General features: G+C 38.2%; 1 protein-coding gene and 1 long non-coding RNA gene across 3 annotated transcripts in view; one reads left to right on the top strand and one right to left on the bottom strand.

Moving 5' to 3' along the window:
- LOC131432769 (ATP-binding cassette sub-family A member 2) overlaps positions 1-22,343 on the top strand; it is a 103,175-nt gene that overhangs the window by 16,877 nt on the left and 63,955 nt on the right. The window lies entirely within an intron of this gene.
- LOC131432771 (uncharacterized) lies at positions 3,856-20,404 on the bottom strand. Its single transcript, XR_009229963.1, has 3 exons — positions 20,031-20,404; positions 5,178-5,284; positions 3,856-4,984 (listed from the first exon to the last, which is right to left on the bottom strand). It is a non-coding gene; the product is annotated as an uncharacterized LOC131432771 (long non-coding RNA).

The following is a 22,343-nucleotide window of genomic DNA, read 5'->3' as shown; positions in this document are numbered from 1 at the left end:
TGTATTCCCCATAACGCTTAGCAAAATCAAAGGTAGTTATGATTCGATCGAACCACATTCGATCGAAAAATCAATACGTCGTTATTCAGAATAAGGGCGTATATTTCCGGATCCGGGAGTCGGATCCTGATGATATTCAGGAACTACGTATGGGACCACAGGACCTTTCATTTGAACCTAAGTTTGTGAAAATCGGTAAGGCCATCTATGAGAAAAGTTAGAACACATATTTTCATTTTTTTTTGCACATTTTACTCCATAACTCCCGAACCGGAAGTCGGATCCAAATAATATTCATGAATTTTCTATGGGACTTCAAGACCTTTCATTTGAATCTAAGTTTGTGAAAATCGGTTCAGCCATCTCCGAGAAAAGTTAGTGCAAAAAAACGTTACATACACACATACGCACATACACACACACACAGACATTTTGCGTACTCGACGAACTGAGTCGAATGGTATATGACACTCGGCCCTCCGGGCCTCGGTTCAAAAGTCGGTTTTCACAGTGATTGCATAACCTTTCTATATGAGAAAGGCAAAACAATACACTGTTGTGTTTAGGACACAGTTAGTGACTGACGTGCCTTGAACACAGCCCTATGTTTGTTTTTCGCTCCGACGTACCTTATTTAGTTCGTGCTGGAGTGTTAGCAGTTCTACTCTCCCGATTCAAATCGTTTGGTTTTTGAAACAAAATTTTAGGATGCATTTTTCAAGAATCATTCGTAGTCCAATAATGATGCCGTGAGCTCTGTATTTATTACGACGCAAACGCAATCGGAGATGCTTTTTATTCCGAGAAGATCGAAAGTTGTCTTCACTGGGAAGCCCTGGGTAATCGCGGTTATTCATATAATAAGTAGTAGTAGTAGTGAGACAAGTCTTGCCAAACTCGCACAGTTTCGAGTCCGATAAGGAGCTGCTGGCTCAGTCGTTTGTGAAGAAATACCCCAACATTCTTGACATAGGTTTATCAGTCTTTGCTTGTCGAAAATGATAATTAGTAAATAGGTTTGTTTTGTGTGTGTAAATTTTATTATCAAACATGTACTGATGTCATTCGATTAACCTCACATCGGTCCAAAAAAATAAAAATAATTGACACTGAAGAAATAATGCAATACGCAGTACCGATTAATAATTTAAGTACCAAATCCTAAAACAAAGTTAAAACGGTAAATTCGAGCTGTCATAGCTCAGCTGTTTCTCAATGAATTTCAATAAATTTTACACCCTCGAATTTTGTGCTGTTCGTAGATTGATTCCAAAACTTTGTTCCCGTTCCAGGATTTATTTTCACGCGCAAAATATGCCCTATCTGCATTTCTGTTTTCTTTCGTTTGTCATCAACATAGCGAATATAATATTGAAAACTTCAATTTTAGTCATAACTGTTGGTAATCATCTGATTTTCTATTACCTTCCAATGGTGAAACAAAATTCCGAAAATCTATTGATTAACATCAAAGTTATGACTCTGTAAACTTGAAGTTCTTAATATTCTATTCTCGTTGTTGGTGCCGCATAAATGCAGATAGGGCATATTTTCAGCTCGAAAAAAAAAACTGAACGGGAAAAAAATGTTTTCATTAGTTTTTTTTCGTATCCGATCCTAACGAAATTCGAGGATATGCAATTTATCGGAATCGATCTAGTGACAGCTGAGCTATGACAGCTCAAAGTTACCGTTACAACGTTTTTTTTTGGCTTCATGCTTCGCGTAACTTTTCTAGGCTTGGTATTAGAACTAATTTAGAAGTGTTAATAGTTAATTTGGTTTCGTAATGACGCATAAAGTCACCATCAATTTAGTTTACGACTGGAAAAAGACTGATGAATGAAATAGTAGAAATGAAAATTTGCGATAAAAATTACTCGAATCTACAACTTGCTTCTATCCTAGGGAATGACTTTTTCAATCGAACTACAATGAATGTGATGAAATACAATGCAGAAAGAAACCCAATTGTGTAGAACTCCGTACATATCCAGTTTTTGCATGACCAGGGCTTGGTTCGATTTTCAGTATCACCTCTGTTTCATACTTTCGAAATGAGAACTCAATCAGTAATCTAATTTGGCTCCGCTGAATAGTGATATGTGACATTTACTCAAACGGAAAAAGGCACAATAAAAATTTTACATATCAGCACTTAGCGGCCAGTGTCCACTTTTGGAACGATTGAACAGGTGTGAGATGGAAAATTGAACCAGGGACTGGTCGTGTAACATTTGACCAGTTACGGAGGTTCTGCATAATTGGGTTGCTTTCTGAATTGTGCTGCATCACATTCAGAGTAGTTCCAACGGAAAACAGTCCCGTCTCTGAGTAATTTTTTTTTTCACAAATTTCATCGATCAGAAAACTAACTGCAGAAAAGTTCAGTACTGATTTTTTGGGAATATGATTCTCACTGAAATTGATTTCACATGACAAAAGTACAGTTGTGAAAAGTTCACTAGCGAACATTCTGCTCGATGATGTTGAAGAAAAAAGTTCGCACATTGAATAATCTGATACGATTTTTGAAAAGAAGATTTTTTGGAAATGAAATTTCATAGCCGTTGTTTCTCAACCCCTTGCAGAATACACGATGAATAAATTCGCCGATGAACAAAACCTGAACCTTTCTGAAAATGTGCTGTGTGCGTAGGGTGGTTGAAAAGTGAATTAATAGTGGTGATGTAGTTGATATTTATTCGGCACTACCGTGGTGGTGGAGTAATATCATTAAAAACATCAGCAAATGTTGTGATAAATAATAGTTATAATGATAGTAAAAACATTATATAAAACCAATCAGAAATCATGTTATGCTGCTGATTGAAAATATTACCCAGTTTAACTTGAATATCGTACCCAGAAGTAACAGGAGCGCAGGTTATCACTACGCCTATTCAAACGCGTCAGGCGAAGGCGCAACCGTTCGAGTGTTTCAGATATGCTGACAATGCTGCGCTCTTGTTACTTCTATGAATCAAATTCATGGTAAATAGCTTTTTTTGGTTTTAATCTAAATATTGCAATATAATCAGCCAGCTGGGCCAGTTCTCAGTTTTGTGGAGGCTCGTTCCATGAATAAGAATTTCGGAAGTGATTTTTTCAGTCACTGAGTTTTTTTAGAGTCTCCTGAACTGACTTTCTCACGAGTGATACTGAAATGAACTTTTTCTGATCATGATTTTCCCAACACTGACATCAACAAGCAAAATTGCCGTATCTGGAGTGAAGATCAGAAGCCAAAAGCATTTCAAGAACTACCAATGCATCCTAAAAAGTCACTGTTTGTTGTGGATAATGGACCAGTGGCATCATCGGGCCGTACTTGTTCAAAGGCAACGACGAGCGGTACGTTATTGTGAATGGCGAGCGCTACCGATGATTGACTTTTTTTTTGCCCAAAATGGAACAATTGGGCAAGCCTGACATGTGGTTGCAACAGGACGGTGCCACATCCCACACGGCACGCGAAACAATGACCGAATTGAGAGCCGCCTTCGGTGAACAGTTTATCGCACGTTTTGTGTTCGTAAATCGTGTGATTTAAAGCTTTAGAACTATTTCTTGTGGGGCCATGTTAAGGCTCATGTCTACAAGGATAAACCTGTAACGATTGATACACTGGAAGTCAATGTTGGAGCTTTTATTCGTAAAATACCGGCCGATATTTCCAGCATAGTGTGCCAAAATTGGACCTTGTACATCTAAAGTGGAGCCGCGGCCAACATTTGAATGAAATCATCTTCAAACATTAAATTGTTATGATCGTTCTATCGATTCCAATAATAATTTAATCAATTTTCTCAATTTTTTTGTGTTTTTTTAAATCAAATCGAAAAATCACTTTATTTATCAAATAATTTCAATTGGAATAAGATTGTTTTAACAGTTAATCATACTTACGTGTACCTGTCATTTTCTTCTCACCACGTTTAGTTATTTTCCACGTTATGTTTGAGAGTTATATTAGAATCTATCTTAAGCAATTGGCTTGGCTCAAAATTACTTTTAGAACGGCTTATCTTTCGCTTATAGGCCTCATTTCCAGCGATAATGCCTTCATTCGTGCGAAATTTCTTATCGGCGAGCATTTTTTTCAGGTCTGCGAACAGCCAGTAGTCGCTGGGAGCCAAATATTGCGAATACGGTGGATGCGGGAGCAATTTGAAGTTCAATCCATGTAATTTTGCCATTGTTTTGATTGACTTGTGACACGGTGCGTTGTCTTAATAAAACAACTCTTTTTTGGCCATATGCGGTCGTTTCTTTGCAATTTCAGCCTTCAAACGCTTCAATAGCGCTATATTATATTCACTGTTGATGGTGTTTTCTTTCTCAAGACAGTCGATAAATATTACACCACGTACATCCCAAAATACCGAGGCCATAAGCTTTCCAGCTGATTGTTATGCTTTCGCTTTGGACGAGGTTCACCAGTTGCTGTCCACTCGGACGACGATCGTTTTGATTCCGAAGTGAAGCGATGAATCCATGTTTCATCCATTGTCACATATCGACGCTGAAAATTCCGGCTTGCTACGTTTAAACATGGCCAAAACACTGCTCAGAATTATCAACACATTCTCGTTTTTGGTCAACATTGAGCAAATGCGGCACTTTGAACAGAGCTTTCTCATAGTCAAATGCACATGCAATATATAGCCAACACGTTCTTTTGATAGCTTTACGATGTCAGCTAACTCACGCAACTTCACTTTCCGATCATTAAAAACGATTTTGTGGATTTTTTGTATGTTTGCTGGTGTTATCGCCTCATTTGGACGACTACTGCGTTCTGCATCATCGGTGTCTTTACAATCACGTTTGAAGTCAGCAAACCAACGTATTACTGTTGTTTCTGATGGAGCGGAGTCTCCATAACACTTTTCAAGCCATTGATTGCTTCGCTTGAACGGTATTTTTTCCCATCAAGAAGCAGTGTAAAATTAAATCTCGAATTTTTTTTTGATCCTTTTTTCTGAAAAACAAAAGTAGCGTCACTCTTAGCACAATAACTCAAAAACTAATGAATAGAATATAATGTATTTTTTACAGCTGTCTTTTGAAGATTAGTATTAACTGAAAAAAAGATGACTGCAATAGAACTAGCGCCATCTATGGGTTAAGAGTGGGACTTTTCAGCCCATGTGTGATATGATCAGGTCTCTTACGGTTCCTGTTTTGTCTGCCTCTGGTGGAGATCAACTGCTTTTTTAGTTGCACTTTGGGATCCTTCTCGGATTCTCTTGTGTATTTGATCGCGGTAAAGGATGGGCGTCTGTGAATGAAAAGAAAATAGAACATTCAAATTATTCGTTCGTGGAATGAGTAGAAGGTGCAGGATGCTTCACATGCTTTGAGAGTAGGAAATAGACTCAAAATTGTTGCGTTTTTCATTCCAGTAAAACAAACTATTCACTAGACAACAATAAAACATCACGAATAAAATGAATATTGTACTGGTTCAGATCCTGGATGTGGAACTGAGTTCGTGAAATGGATAATCCTGATCCGGGTTCCATTCCGGATACTGAATTTGATCAGTACTATAACACATGGTCTGAAAAGTCCCTAGATAGCACTAATTCAAAGTGTTCAAAGTGATAAAAAAAAATTCAATCAAAACAAAGAAAAAACTACATGAATTGAACTTCGAATTGTTTCCACATCCACCGTACTCGCCAGATTGGGCTCCCAACAACTACTTGTTGTTCGCAGACCTGGAAAAAAGTTTTCGCCGGTAAGAAATTTCGCACGAATGAAAAGGTTATCGCTGGAACTAATGCCTATTCTGAGGCAAAAGATAAATCTTTCTACAAAAGTGGTTTTGAAATGTTAGAGCGGCGTTGTTCTTGATGGAGATTACGTTGATGAATAAAGTTAATTTTGAACCAAAAAAATCGTGCTCTCTTTGCTTCGCTCGGGAGTTTTCAGACCTTGTGTTAGTAAGTTTACATCCAATTCCAGGTTCAGATCCAAGACCTGGATTCGGAGTTACAATGTGGTAAATTCAGGTCTTGGACTTGAATCTGGACCTGTGCCGAGAATATGGTAAGTTGAGATCCGTGGATGGACCTGCATCTGAGCTTGACTTATGGATCTGGACCTAGATCTACATTCTGGGTTTGAATTTTAGCTCTGGATTCTGGAATTCTAAACCTGAAATCTGACTTTGGATTCTGAATTTTGCAAAGGGATTCCGGACCTGAATTCTGGTCCTGAATTTTGGATTCCGCATTCTGAACCTTAATTGGATTCTGAATTGGAATTCTGAAACTAACTTCTTGATCGGTATTCTGTAACTGAACTCTAAAGCTAAATTCGGGACCTGGTTTCCAGACCATGATTCTGGTTCTGAATTTTGGACCTGACCTATAATTCTTAGTCTTAGGCTTAGATTCTGATCCTGGATTTTAGGTTTGAATTATGATAGGAATTCTGGTTCCGAATTTTGGAACTGAATTCTTTAGACGGATCCAAGTACTGAATTTTGGGACTCACTTCGGAACTTAGGGTTCTGAGCCCAATCTTGAGTTGAGGGTTTGGATTCCAATTTTGGACCAGGGTTTCGAACCTACAATTCTACACCTGAATCCTGGACATGAGCTCGAACTCTGGATTTTGATCCTGGATTCCGGACCTGAAATTTTGGATCTGAATTCTGGTACTTAGCTTAACTACTTCTGGACTTAAATTTTGGATCTGGATTCTAGTCCCGAGCTCTGTATCTGTAATTGAGTTCCTGAATCTGAATTCTGGACCTTAACTTAAGACCTGGGACTGCATTTTGGGTTTCTGAGCCTAAATTCTGATCCTGAATTTTAGAACTTTCGAAACGATCTGAATTCCGAATCTTGAACCTAAATTTAGAGCTAAATTCTGAACTTGGATTCTGGATCTTAGCTTTGAAACAAGATTCTGAATCTGGAATCAATGTTCTGGTCCCAAATTTCAGGTCTGCAATAACTAAATCTGAATTTCTGAATTGCAAATTTTATATCAAAACATGGACCTGAAGTTTGAACCCTGGATTCTGGACAAGAAATCTGATTCTGAATTCTATACCTGAGCTCAAGATTTAAAGTCTGGAACTGAATTCTGAACCCGAATCCTGGACACGGGTCTTAGAGCTGAGTTCTGGACCTGAATTCTGGACATTAGCTCAAGGTATGCATCAAAATTTTAAGTCTGGATTCTAGACCTGAATTCTGGTTCCGAATTCTGGAACAAGATTCTATAGCGGGATCCAAGTCCTGAATTTTGGGTCTCAATTTCGAACTTAGAGTTTTGGGCCCAATCTTGAGTTCAGGGCATGGATTTTGGACCCGGATTTCGAACCTACAATTCTGAACCAGAATCCTAGACATGAACTCGAACTCTGGACTTCGATCCAGGATTCCGGACCTGAATCCTAAGTCTGAATTCTGGACTTTAATTTTGGATCTAGAGTCTGATCCCGAGCTCTGTACTCGAAATTAAGTTCCGAACCTGGATCTGAATTCTGAACCTTAACTTAAGACCTGGGACTGCATTTTGGATTTCTCAACCTGATTTCTGATCCTGAATTTTGGAAATGAATTCTGAATCTTGAACCTGGAGTTAAAGCTGAATTCTGAACTCGGATTCTGGGTGTGAACTCTAAACCAGTATTCTGAACCTGGAATCAGTATTTTGAACCCAAATTCTAGATCTGGAATTTTTGGCGAGTTCAAAATATGAATTTCCGAATTGTTTGCATTTATGTAAAGACATGGACCTGTAGTTTGAACCCTGGATTCTGGATCTCAAAATGAAGTCTTACCCCGGATTCTGGACATGAAATCTAATTCTGAATTCTGTACCTGAGCTTAAGATCTGAAGTCTGAACCTAGAGTTCTGAACACGGAATCTGGTCCTCATTTTTTAAATCTGGATTCTAGATTTAAATCATGGATCCAAATTTTAAATCAGGATTTTGGAGCTAAATTTAAATCTGGATTCTGGGCCCGAGTTCTTAACCTGAAATTAAGTTTCGGACCTGGTTCTGAATACTGCACCTAAACTTAAGATCTAGACCTGCAAGTTGGGAGTTGGATGTTTAGATCTGAATTCGGGATCCTTGATCTAGATTCTAGTGAACCCGAATTCTAAATCAGGAATAAACCTGGAATTGAGTTCAAAACGTAGACTTGAATTCTAGACTTGGATTCGGATTCTGGACTCTGCACCCCGAGTTCAGGATCTGGAATTTTGGAGCTTAATTTAAGACCTGGACCTGTATTTTGGGCCTCCAAACTTTGGATCTGAACCTGGATTTCTGAACTGAATTCTGAATTCGGATTCTGGACTAAAATATTAATTCGGGAATCTGAGGGCGAGTTCTAAATCTCGATTCTGAGCCAGAATTGTGGCCTGGATTTTGGATCTGAAATCTGGGCATCAAGACCTGCGTTTGCATGTTGGGTCTGGACTCTGAGCCTCTAAAAATGAACTTCTGAATTTTAGACCTAGGCTTTGATCTAGATTCTATCTCTGGATCTGGATTATGGACTATGTTCTGGAGTTGGAATTGAGTTCAGAATCTGAACCTAAGTTCAGGATCTGGACGTGAATTCGCAACTTGGATCCGGAAGCTGAATTCTGGATTAAGTTCAGGATCTGGAACTCAATTGTGGACCTTAACCAAAGACCTGGATCTGTGTTTTGGACCTTAGAGCCCGGAATTGAACTTTGGACCTGAACCTGGATCTTGGAGCTGAATTCTAAATTTGGATTCTGGACTAAAATTTTGAGTCAGGAATCTGGGGGCGAGTTCTAAATCTAGATTTTGGGCCTGAAATTGTGTTCAGGGTCTGAATTCTGAATCTGAAATCTGGGTATCAAGACCTGGGCTTGCATGTCGGGTCTGGACTCTGAGCCTCTGTAAATGAAGTTCTGGATTTTATACCTAGACCTTGATCTCGATTTTAGTTCTGGATTGATGACTAGGTTCTAGAGTTGGAGTTCAGAACCTGGACCTAAGTTCAGGATCTGGACCAAAATTCTGAAACTGGATTCCGGATTAAGTTCAAGACCTGGGCCTGCATTTTGGGGCCTCTGAGCCCGGAACTAAACTTTGGACCTGAACCTGGATCTTGAACCTGAGTTGAATTATGAATTTGGATTCTAAACCTGTATTCTGGACCTAAAACTTTGTTCAGGATTCTGGATGTTGGGTCTGAACTCTGAGCCTCTGAAAATTATGTTCTGGATTTTAGACTTGGAATTGAGTTCAGAATCTGGACTTAAATTCGGAACTTGGATCCTGAAACTGGCTTCTTAGTTTGAATTCTAAACCTGGATTCTGGACCAGGATTCTGAGCTTGAGTTCAGGACCTAGATCTGAATCTGGTTTTTGGACCAAAACCTTAATCTGAATACTAGTGAACTCTGCACATGTCGGAATTATGGAATTGAAGACTGTATCTAGTCTTAGATCTGGGTTCTGGTCCTGACTTGGATCGTATTCCGGGGTTCTGAATATGAATTTTAGATCTGAATTCTGAACCTGAATGCTGAACATGGGTCTAAGAACTGAATTCTGAATTTTGAACCTGGATTCTGCACCGGAGTTCTGAGTCTGGATTTGTTTGGAAGTTACTACATTGCTCAAGTTCGAAGATCAACTCGATATCACATCCGGCTCTGAAAATATAATGGATTAAGTGACGTAAACGACAAAAACTTCCGTTTTTAATCACTCAATTTTTTCGGATATGGATGAACCGATTTCAATAATTTTAGGCTCGTTCTAGACTAATACCGTGTTGTGAATCGAGTTTGAAGATCGTATGACTGAAAATCGCAAGAGTGACGTAACTGACAAATCATTTTTTTTTCTATCGCACAATTATTTCAGAATGTGATCATATTGAAATGAATTATTTCTGATAGTTCTGGCTTGAAGAATGTTATTGAATGTGTGACATAAGCTCTGAAGCATGCTTCTGTGAACTACCAGATTTAATCTGAATAATTTTTTGTCAAAAATGAGCTCAAATTCGTGTGAAAAAATGTTTCAAGGAGACTATGTCCATGACAAGGGAATCATCTAAAACATCCTAGATTTTTTTCAAATTTTCTGGTTTCTCTAGAATTAAACAAAATGAAAATCAATAGAACCACCCTAGCTCCGCCAATATGATAGTTAAAAGGTTGAAATGTTGGACAAAATGCGATAAGAATTCCCTACGTGACAAATTTAACAGCCTTTGTGTAAAAAAAAAAATCAAAAGAAGAAAATCTTTTGTAGGGAATTATTTATATAACGGGTGTATTCGATCAAAATGGCATACCGAAAATCTTCGGTAACTTTTGAATCGTCTGAGTAAAAATCCGAATAATTTGAGTTATTCTTGTTCAAAGTATATTGTTTACTTTATTGAGTTATTCTTGTTCAAAGTATATTGTTATCTACCAAAATATTTATATAGTAATTCCCGTCATGTTGTTTTAACAAGAAATTGTCAGTGAAAAATATATCGTCCATTTACAATCCAAATCCAAAGGCGTTCCACCGATGGATCCGCTAAAAAGTTTGAGATCACAAATAAAACTGTGTCGTGTGAAATAATCAGCTTCAAAACGAAAGCAATGGACAGATAACCCGTCAACTTTCTGGGCAAGTAGCTTTCGATGCCAATGTTGTCAGATCGATGTTCGAAAGCAGGAATATGCAAAAAAAAAACTCCTGATCTGGCAGGCGATTGACGAATGTGGCGGATCACTTTCGAAACAATCAACGGTGCGATTTACATGAAATAATGTCTTAACATTCGTCTCTTCCCATTCATAAGGAAACACAAATAATCAATGGCGATCTGTTTTGGTATGATCTGGCATCCTGCCACTGCGTTCGTATTGTGTTGGAACGGTATCAAATCGAAAAATTCTGAGCAATTGTCAACACGGAACTTCACAAACGTCTCAAAACTATTACAATAGAGCGTAGGAGTGAAGGAAATTTGGATAACTACAACAAAAAAAATCTAGGAAAATCGGTTGTACAAAATGGGACTATAAACTGAATAGAATAAAAAATGTTTTGGTATTTCGTGAGCTTATGTTTCGTCTCTGACTCATCAGTGCATAAGCAGTTTATTTTGAACGTCTAACGCCACCTAGCCGTTCAACACAAACCGCTAAGTACCTAAGTGTTATGTCTTTACAGAAAGCCGTCACTTAGATTAGCATTTCTTTTTCTTATCTTTCAGCATTTCTGAAAATTCCAAGAAAATCCGATAATCGGTTTAAATTTTTCTGCGTAGATGCATGTGTGCCATTTTGATCGAATAAACCCTTTAAGAAGCGGGTCTTTGATTTTGACTTGACTTTGTGTCAAAAACAAATACATTATCACGCTCGTGGCGTGATAAATTTCCAAGAATCGTGTCAATAAAAAAAGATAAGATGAAGTAGAAACGCAATTGAAAAAAAACAATACTAATTACATGTGATTTCAAGAGCAAAAATAACTTAACTTATCTTATCAAAGAGAAGTGGTCAGGAAAACAAAAGCTGATACGATAAAAGCACAATGAAAATGTTTCTATAAAAGGTTGGATGACTTTCGACGGAATTTGTCACTTCTGGATGTAACATTCGAAAGCAGTCCTGTAGCGGATGGTCTGTTCTCGAGTTCTATGCCCAAAAATGACCAATTTCGTTGGAATGTGCATTTCAAACGATTCGAATGGTGTTTTACCACGCAAAAAAAAATCACTAAGAATTTCACATTCGATAGAAATGTTCCGAACCGCTCGAAATGCAGAATCGGGTAACGTTTCGTCGATTGTCATTCCGTTGAATGAGCTTGCAATCATTTTCCGTAATAAACATGTTCTAAATTCGGTACTGATGCCACCTCGCGGATCAACATAAACCGCTAAGCTGACCGAAGGGTATTACTATTTGCGACACTCTTGTGTTGCACCGAAGTGCAATATCATTTCTGATGTGTGCTAAAAGAAATAAAACCAATTGAAGGCTATTCTGGTCGCACTTTAGCTCAATGAGGTATCAGAACCCCCAAATGACCACTATCTATTCGTGAATAGCCATCAATTGGATTCATTTCTCTCGGCACGTCGGATATGACATTGCACTTCGGTGCAAAACAAGTGTGTAGCAATACCATTACGTCTGGCCAACATAATCTGCTAATGCACTGATGAACCGAAGGCGACACGTAGAACAATTCAATTAGGTTGCCAGCTAAAACATAAATCGGTAATGTAAGTAGCATTAACTTTATGTCTGCTAAACGGTTTTTGTTGAACTGCTAGGTGACCTAACATTTCAACACAAAAAAACTGCTATGCACTGATGAGTCGAAGACGAAACGCAACTAAAAAAAATAATGTTCGTGTGTTTTTCTTCAACTACCGTACCATTTATTCATAGCGTGATTCGCCAGTGACCCACCATTAGAAGCACATTTGTCTAGATTTAATCGTTTTTTTTTCACGGTTTGATCAAGCGGAGGTCGGATGGCTAATACAGTAAATCATAAAGTTACGATTTTGAATCAGTTCCCTGTGAAATTTCCAAACTGGCGACTGTCACTGTTGAATTCTCTGGTGTTTGAAAAAATATGGCTCAAAGAACAAAAGAAAAACTCTTTCACCAGTGTACTGAAAAAAAAACACAACCGATCGAGGCGAGTGTTTGGTTACAACTGTTTGGATTTTACATGCTATCGAATGGCTTCATACGTTATCAAACTTATCGTTTTTGTGTTAACCATTTGTCGATGGAAGTTGCGAGAATGAGTTCCTACTCTCGTGATTCAACGAAATGTTTCAGTTACTTCACGATTCTGGTTTTTGTTCCGCAAAGAAATAATCTGATCAAGATTAAACTTTTATTTCAGTTATTTTTACTTTCATTTTCGTCAGATACTATGTTTCGTTTATTACTTGAAGCGTTCTGGGTTATATGATGTCCCCATTAGAACCCTGTCTGCTGTGGTGGTCGGCAAAAAACTTGGATGAACCGGCTAAGTTTTTTTTTGGCTTTTGCATTCAAAGTGTATATAATTCCGGATCCGGATGAAATTTAGGAGTTCTATTTGGGACTATAAGACCTTTCATTTGAACTCAAGATTGTAAAAATCGATCACACCATTTCTGAGAAGGATTTTTTTTCACTAATCACACTGTAACTCCGGAACCGGAAGTCGGGTCAAAACAAAATTCAGGAACATTGTATGGGACAATTATACCTTTCATTTGAATCTATGTTTGTGCAAAAAAATGTTATATGCATACGCACACATACACACACATACAGACATTTTGCGTACTCGACGAACTGAGTCGAATGGTATATGACACTCGACCATCTGGGACTCGGTTCGAAAGTCGGTTTTCACAGTGATTGCATAACCTTTCTATATGAGAAAGGCAAAAACCTTTTTTAATCCATTTTAATTTTTCTTATTGAACGCAGTTCATCGGTAATGGCAAAGAATGAAGATGGTAGAATTCCTCTGCATATCGCCATTCAGGAAAACGCAAATCGGGTTATCGAAATATTGCTAAAACATGAATCAGCAACAGAAGTGCTGCTGAGAAAGGCAAAAACCTTTTTTAATCCACCTAGTTGTGTAATGATGTCTTTTTCGTATTACTTATAAAGGGTGATTTTTTAAGAGCTTGAGAACTTTTTTAAACAATAAAACGCATAAAATTTGCAAAATCTCATCGGTTCTTTATTTTAAACGTTAGATTGGTACATGACATTTACTTTTTGAAGATAATTTCATTTAAATGTTGACCGCGGCTGCGTCTTAGGTGGTCCATTCGGAAAGTCCAATTTTGGGCAACTTTTTCGAGCATTTCGGCCGGAATAGCCCGAATTTCTTCGGAAATGTTGTCTTCCAAAGCTGGAATAGTTACTGGCTTATTTCTGTAGACTTTAGACTTGACGTAGCCCCACAAAAAATAGTCTAAAGGCGTCAAATCGCATGATCTTGGTGGCCAACTTACCGGTCCATTTCTTGAGATGAATTGTTCTCCGAAGTTTTCCCTCAAAATGGCCATAGAATCGCGAGCTGTGTGGCATGTAGCGCCATCTTGTTGAAACCACATGTCAACCAAGTTCAGTTCTTCCATTTTTGGCAACAAAAAGTTTGTTAGCATCGAACGATAGCGATCGCCATTCACTGTAACGTTGCGTCCAACAGCATCTTTGAAAAAATACGGTCCAATGATTCCACCAGCGTACAAACCACACCAAACAGTGCATTTTTCGCGATGCATGGGCAGTTCTTGAACGGCTTCTGGTTGCTCTTCACTCCAAATGCGGCAATTTTGCTTATTTACGTAGCCATTCAACCAGAAATGAGCCTCATCGCTGAACAAAATTTGTCGATAAAAAAGCGGATTTTCCGAATGGACCACCTAAGACGCAGCCGCGGTCAACATTTAAATGAAATTATCTTCAAAAAGTAAATGTCATGTACCAATCTAACGTTTAAAATAAAGAACCGATGAGATTTTGCAAATTTTATGCGTTTTATTGTTTAAAAAAGTTCTCAAGCTCTTAAAAAATCACCCTTTATTTTCAAAAATATTACTAAAAAATTTTGTGAAGATTTTTTTTTCAATCTAGAATAAAATAAACTTTTTTTGGGTATAAACTAACATAACCTTTTCAATTTGTAAATAGTTATGCCAAGTTAATAAGAATTTTTCTTTATTTTGCATCGTCGCACTAAATGAATAAACACACTTTACCCTATAACAGTTCGGCTGAAAAGTTCGTATCGTTTAATAGAAATACACATTTTTTGCCAAAATTCGTTTTTATTATTCAACATAATTGCCATCAGAGGCGATACAGCGATTATAGCGATCTTCCAACTTTTCGATACCATTTTTGTAGTACGATTTGTCCTTTGCCTCAAAATAGGCCTCAGTTTCAGCGATTACCTCTTCATTGCTTCTAAATTTTTTACCAGCGAGCATTCTCTTGAGGTCTGAGAACAGGAAAAAGTCACTGGGGGCCAAATCTGGAGAATACGGTGGATGAGGGAGCAATTCGAAGCCCAATTCGTTCAATTTCAGCATGGTTTTCATCGACTTGTGACACGGTGCATTGTCTTGATGAACCAAAACTTTTCTCTTCTTCAAATTAGGCCGTTTTTTTTAAATTTCGTCCTTCAAACGCTCTACTAACGCTACATAATAGTCACTGTTGATGGTTTTTCCCTTTTCAAGGTAGTCGATGAAAATTTTACCATGCGAATCCCAAAATACAGACGCCATAACCTTACCGGCCGATTGTTGAGTCTTTCCACGCTTTGGGTTCGGTTCATCGCGTGCAGTCGACTCAGGTGACTGTCGATTGGACTCCGGAGTGAAGTGATGGAGCCATGTTTCGTCCATTGTTATATATCGACGAAAAAAATCGGTTTTATTTCGATATAACAGCTCCAAACACTGCTCAGAATCATCAATTCGTTGTTTTTGATCGATTGTGAGCTCACGCGGCACCCATTTTGCACAAAGCTTTCTCATATCCAAATATTCGTGAATAATATGTCCAACACGTTCCTTTGATATCTTTAGGGTGTCAGCTATCTCGATCAACTTCAGTTTACGGTCATTGAAAATCATTTTGTGGATTTTTTTCACGTTTTCATCGGTAACAGCCTCTTTTGGACGTCCACTGCGTTCATCGTCTTCGGTGCTCATATGACCAGTACGAAATTTTGCAAACCACTTAGGAATTGTTGCTTCGCCCGGTGCAGAGTCTGGATAACACTCATCAAGCCATTTTCTGGTATCGGCGGCACTTTTTTTCATCAAAAAGTAGTGTTTCATCAACACACGAAATTCCTTTTTTTCCATTTTTTTCACAATAACAAAAGTAGCTTCACTCAAAATGCAATATCTCACAAACTAATAATCAGACAGCTGTCAAATTTATACACGTATCTTTTGAAAGTTGGTACTAACTGAAAATGGTATGGATTTAATTCTAGTGGCGCCCTCTCATAGAAACGATACGAACTTTTCAGCCGATCTGTTAGTGGATATTTTTCAAGTACTGTGGATTTTTTGGTTGCTTGTAGAGACGACGCTTAAATTTTAATTTGATATGGATCTTACAAATTTGAACATTCTTCTCAGAATATGAAATATGAAATGGCAGTCTCAATCCATTATGGTAATCATGTTGAGCATTGATCTAATCGCCACTTATTATGTGCGCTTAGTGTAATCTAAATCATTTGACAGCAAAATGCACGGAAAATCGCTTCATTCGACTTTAGCGCTTCTACAGCACAATCTTTTCATTGATTCATTCAAAAAATTTATTTATTAGGCTCACGCTCACAATTACCAACATTATTCATTTTTCAACGATCTAGTATCCTTTTCATCGGCGGCCAAACACTTATGCAACTCGTTATACGCCGAACACCTATCGATGATCTAGCAAGCATAGATAATTTTTTCAATGGAAAATTCCATTGTCTATACAAAACAACTTTATGGATTTTTCCCACTTTTCCGGCAAGTTTTCCTAATTTTTTTGATGTACGAACCCGGTTGGGCAATATATTTTCCACTGCCTACGTGCGCTGCTCAGAACAGTTGCATCCACTGAGGCGTACCCCACTCGTGAATATTCTCGTGCGCAGCTACCAAAGCTCACGTCTCGTACACACTTTCGGTTTTCTTTGTCACGCCCACAGGAAAGATATGCGACACACACAGTTTCGGGGTGCTCTCTCCGTCCCATTTGTGCACGCATGAGAATTCGGAAGGCCTGCTGTCAAACTGTATGACACTGCACACGCTCGTTCAATGTTACTCTAAAGTGAGTACAATTTCACTCACTTTCGTTAAAAGTGGAACTACTCTATAGTGAGCAAAGCTTGTTTACTCACTTTTGAGTAAATATGGTATTTGTCAAATTCTGAGTAACATTTACTCAGTGCTACAAATGGTAAAATTAGCTCGAGTGAGTAAATATTACTCAATATCAAGCGAATTGAATAAGGGATTCGAATAAGGAATGCTTTGCTGACTTACTTCCAACGAATGAAGGAAGCCGTTACCTGTTCATCGCTCATTGGAAAGGATCCGTCTGCCTTCCTCCGTTCCACCTCCGACAGAGGGAAAAGTTCCGCCTTCCGACAAAGGGAAAAGTTCAGTGCACGTAAATTTTCACACAACGTTTTCAAAGCTCTGTGAGTAAAACTTGTTGTCAATTTAGAAACTGAGTCGAAGTTACTCATTCTTATAAATCAATATTACTCACTTTTTGACATTTGAACCAAATAAGCAAAAGTGAGTACAAATGACTCACTTGAGAGTAATATTGAATGAGCGTGCAAAAAAATGTTTTCTTGCAAAGGAACAGCTGTTGTCTCTCTCATCAAAGCTTTCGTCTCCCTACTCTAGGTTCCACAACACATGTTACGATCAGGGATGCCAAATGCCAGTGAATTCTAATTGCTTTTTTACTTCTCTTCTTCGACTCGTTAGTAGTTAAGATCTCGTGCATGGCAACTGTGAGCCTCACACAGACGTAAAGTTTGACTCAACTTTTTTTTTGTGTTGTCCTGGGGACGGCTAAGACCGATCACGGTCCATCTCGCCTATATTTTGACTCAACTTGAGCGAACATTTGTAGTTATGCTGTAGCTGCGTAATGTCTTTACAGGAATTTATTCTCGATGTTTTCTACAAAATTTACAAAATCTGGAAAACAGATCTGGTTTGTTAGAGTGTCTGTCGAAATAAGAAAAATCTAGCAAATGCCAGATAAATCGGGAACATTAGCAACTCTGGTTACGATAATGCGTTAGATTTGTCGATTTCGCCCGAAAGCGTAAATGTTTCTTTCGCACATAGAGATAAAAGTACCTTGCTGCCATAACAAGCTCGACAAACGTGACACATGATCAGAGATGCCAGATATTTTCATAGAAAATCTGTATTTTCTTATCTTCAAAATCTGTATTTATCTGTATTCACAACTAAAACGAAATTTTCACAATAATAACACCATTTCACGATTGAAGATGAATATTAGTAGATATCTGCAATCATTTTAAATATTTTCTCCTTCAATTCTTACTATCAGCAATCCCTCTCTCCAAGTCTTTGAACAGTATAATGAGCTTTGCAAAACTTTTTGAATATGCGCTCAGCTCTTTGAGTTATTGAGTCGACATGGCATTTTAGTGCCTGTAAATTCAAATCAGGTCATAGTTTCTCAGTTTGATAATTACATCGATTTGCAATTCAAATCTAAGTTCCATATTTTCATATACCAGATGTGTCAGAGTCGTTTTGTTGTCAACATATAGTGATAAAATCTATTCGTTTCGTTTTTTGTTTGGACCCCACTCTTCAATGCGGGTATTTTTATTTATGTGGTATCGAGAAAAAACTTGCTATAATTTTGTATTAACCATGTCGAATTTCGAGCCAAATAAAAGCATTTGTGTGGCACGATATGATATTGTTGTTCATTTAGGTGAAAAGGGTAACGAGTTCTTGTTGAGACTCATGAGGATCTTGTTGCAACTGTCAAAGCTTGTGAGCTTTAGTTTCAACATTTCAAAACAGGTTATTTTTAAGTTTATTGACAAAGAACTTTAAAATCGACCACAAATGTATGTAGATGACGAACTACAATTATCATTGGACTAAAATGATACAAAAATAAAATAAATTATGGCCTAGCATTTCAATTTCATCCTCAAGCTATTTCTGATAGTCTAAGAGCCTTGGGAAAAATTTGAAATGATTTGTAAATGGGTTCCACACAAACAGAATGAATATGCAAAAACCCAGTGCGAAAGGCTCCTTTCACGCTTCTAAAGAAAACTGCATTGGATTGTAACTGTCGACGAAAGATAGGTATATTTGGGAACCCGAAACGCAGAAATCATGGATAACGCCAGGACAATCATCAACATCGAGTTAAAGATCGTATAGTTTTGGTAAAAAAAATGTTATGTGTCTGATGGGTTTAGGAATAGTAAATTACGAACTTTATGAACCCAGCGAAACAATTAATACCGTCCACTCCAGGTAAAATACTAATACTTCAAATAAAAAACAATTCGCCATCGTTTTTGAAAAACTCGATTTTTTCTTGAAGAAAAAGACATTTACAATTTTCGCAACTTTAAATCAAATTTTGTTCTTTGGTTACGAAACTTTTATCTTATCTCTAGTACTAAATCCTAAACAATGCTTTAGGCCAAATAAAGAGAAAAAATCGTACTTTGTATGAAATCTGTATAAATCTGTATTAAACATACGAAATCTGTACAAAATCTGTATTCTGTATAAAATCTGTATGGACATGTAAAAATCTGTATAACATAGATAAATCTGGATAAATGGCATCTCTGCACATGATCCTCATGAACCAATTTTCAATTACGGTTTAATTCTACAATTTCTTCTATGATACACAGATCGAAAGATCATGGTTGTAGTCAAATAAGCCGAGCGACTGTTTATAATTTCGTAATAATCTTAATGCCCCGTTCACACTTCTGCTGGCTGCCAGCATGCTGATGCCAGTGTACTGCCCTCTTATGTAGCGTTTACACTATTGCAGGTAATTTCTTGCTGGCCAAATTTTGAAAAACGATTAAAAACAATGAAATATTTATATATATTATTCCTAGTTTTGATATTGAACTCCTTCATACGAATGAATGCTTTCAACTGAGAAAAACATGAAATAAGTACGAGATGTTCAAGATTTTCATTCCGTTGCCATCTTGAATTTCTTCTCCAGTATCGCTTGCCAGCATGAAATTTAGAACGAGCAGAAATTTTCATGCTGGCAACAACCAGCAGCTGGCAAGCGTTTACATTGTGCTAGTAGCGTGCTGGAGCCAGTATACTGGCACCAGCATGCTGGCAGCCAGCAGTAGTGTAAACGGGGCATGAAGAATAGCAAACGAAAAGAAACTGTCAGTTACTAACGTACTGGTACGCACACTTGTTCAAATGAAAACTTACCGAAGATTGCGCAACGTCATAAAGACGAAAGGAAGACACTCAACGAACAATTCTCGGTTGATTTTCCAGAAGGCCGTAACAGCAAGTGACAGTTTCTCTTTGTTTACTTTCTCTTCTATTAATTACCAAGCGGTTTACACGTTTATCACTCAACTCTTCGCATAGAATGATGCTCGAAACGTTCGACTTCCAAACAGAACTGTGAAATCCAAGAAAATCTTTTTAGATCACATCACAATAATCGAAAGAGAGAGTGAACAAAGAGAAACTGTCACTTGCTGTTACGGCCTTCTGGAAAATCAACCGAGAATGTGTCTTGAATCCTTTTCGTTGGTATTCACTCTCTCGTCAGAGTGTACTAACACCACCACTAACTGGACGAATGTTGTTCCGATTTACTTCAATTCGAACTTCTGTTTGAGTCGTTTATTCTTCAAATTGAAGAAAAAAAACATCACAGCACTTCACAACACTTTTGTTCTTCAATGAAAACCGATATTAAAACCACTCTGTCATGTAATTTAACAGAACGTCAATGTTATAGGGACTGCCTACCCAGTAAATCCGAGCATCGGACGCATCGTGCAAGAAAGCTTTTGACTGCGTTTCAAGCTTACATAGTGTATCGATAGAACAAAAGAGTGAAGAAATACCAAAGCAGAGAGCGGATGTCTTATACACAGAGGATGGGATATATCGGGGTTGAATTTTCAACTCCGAACATAGGGCCAGAGTTTTTCTGGCCCTAAGAGGCGAATGACCTTAAGGTTAAAGCCTCTATGATCGAAACAAAATAATGTTCAACACTATTTCACACCCTATCGGGAAGACGTCGTCTTGAAAATGCCTTGTTTGATATTCCTTCGCTCTGTTTCTCTAGCGATACATAATGTAAAAATAAAGCTTTCTTAGGACGACGCGGTTGATGCAAATGGTGCAGAATTGTCCGATGACGGGCCGATGGAAGCGCTACGATCGGCCCCATATCGTGCTCAATCGGTCCGATAATCGGGCCGATGATCGGACCGATACGGGTCGACAAATTTCATAGGGTACTATGATCTACTAGCTCTACGAAAGTATTGCGATCCTGGTATTACCTGGATAACCAAAACCCAGAACTCCACAATGTTATATTCAGACCAATTCTGACAAATCACTTGCACGTGAGAGAGAACACCAATGAAACTGTTGACGATTAGAAACGTGAATCACGGCTAGGCCCGGAACTGCCGGGTGCCTACAAATAATTGCTGTTAGTGTTAGAACTTACTTTTGAGTGCGCAGAATTTTTCTAAAACTGTATACCGATACTTGACATTCCGAATTTGCTTCGATCTCTGCTTCAACGCCAAAATGTTCCAGACGTTCTTGGTGTGACACGACATGCATATAAGGACGATAAGCATGCTCTAATTCATCATGGGCAACTCGATCGACCGGGTGTTCGAAAACGATGTTATTTGGCTACTTTATTTGCCATTACACGATTGTTTTAGCACTACGTTTACACCATTTAATCCAATCCTTCGGTGTAGCACAGTGTAACAATATAGCACATCACACACAAAAAAAAATCAGACCGTTTCTCCAAACGCACGCGTCAACTGTTAATCGCTTCAATGGTTGAGTTGGACTGGACAGCAAGCAAGCGACGAACCAACAACGTCGTGCGAGTGTTGGTTTTATTATTTTTTGTTTTGTTTTATTCACAGGATACGAATACGCTGCCGATTGACGAAAAAGAGATTTTTGAAATTTTATCTTTGCGTGAGTTGGAGGGGAAAGAAGAGAATTTGGTGGGGAAATAAGTCAGTCCGATGGTAGACGAGTTAATGACGGACTAGTCTATGCGGGTGACCTGCAGCGATGTCAGATCTACGGAAATATCCGTAGATCTACGGATTCAAACATTTTCTACGGATCTACGGATCCGTAGACATAATCTACGCAAATTGGATTTTTTCTACGGAAATTAAAATTTATCAACGGAGAACTACGGAAACTAGCTTTGTCTTGCGAGCAAAAAAAAGCTTTCCACAGCGAAAGCTTCCAAAAAATGCCAATCTACGGAAATGACACTACTACTATCTGGCATCGCTGGTGACCTGATCGCCATGGGTTGGGGTAGCAACAAGACGTTATTGGAATGTCACGTCACGTAGGGATGGTACTCGGAAGGCAGTGTCGATACCTAGGGTATCGGGATACCGAAAATTTGGGTATCGATACAAAGTACCACAAGGCAATAAACTATCGATACCTGTAGGTATCAATTGTTATTTGCGCAGCAATCATTTCAAAACAGAATAA

The sequence above is a fragment of the Malaya genurostris genome, chromosome 2 (genome assembly GCF_030247185.1).
Source record: "Malaya genurostris strain Urasoe2022 chromosome 2, Malgen_1.1, whole genome shotgun sequence".
In the NCBI taxonomy this organism is placed as follows: domain Eukaryota; kingdom Metazoa; phylum Arthropoda; class Insecta; order Diptera; family Culicidae; genus Malaya; species Malaya genurostris.
Note: the sequence above shows the minus strand (reverse complement) of the source record. Positions and strands in the feature narration are given on the sequence as shown.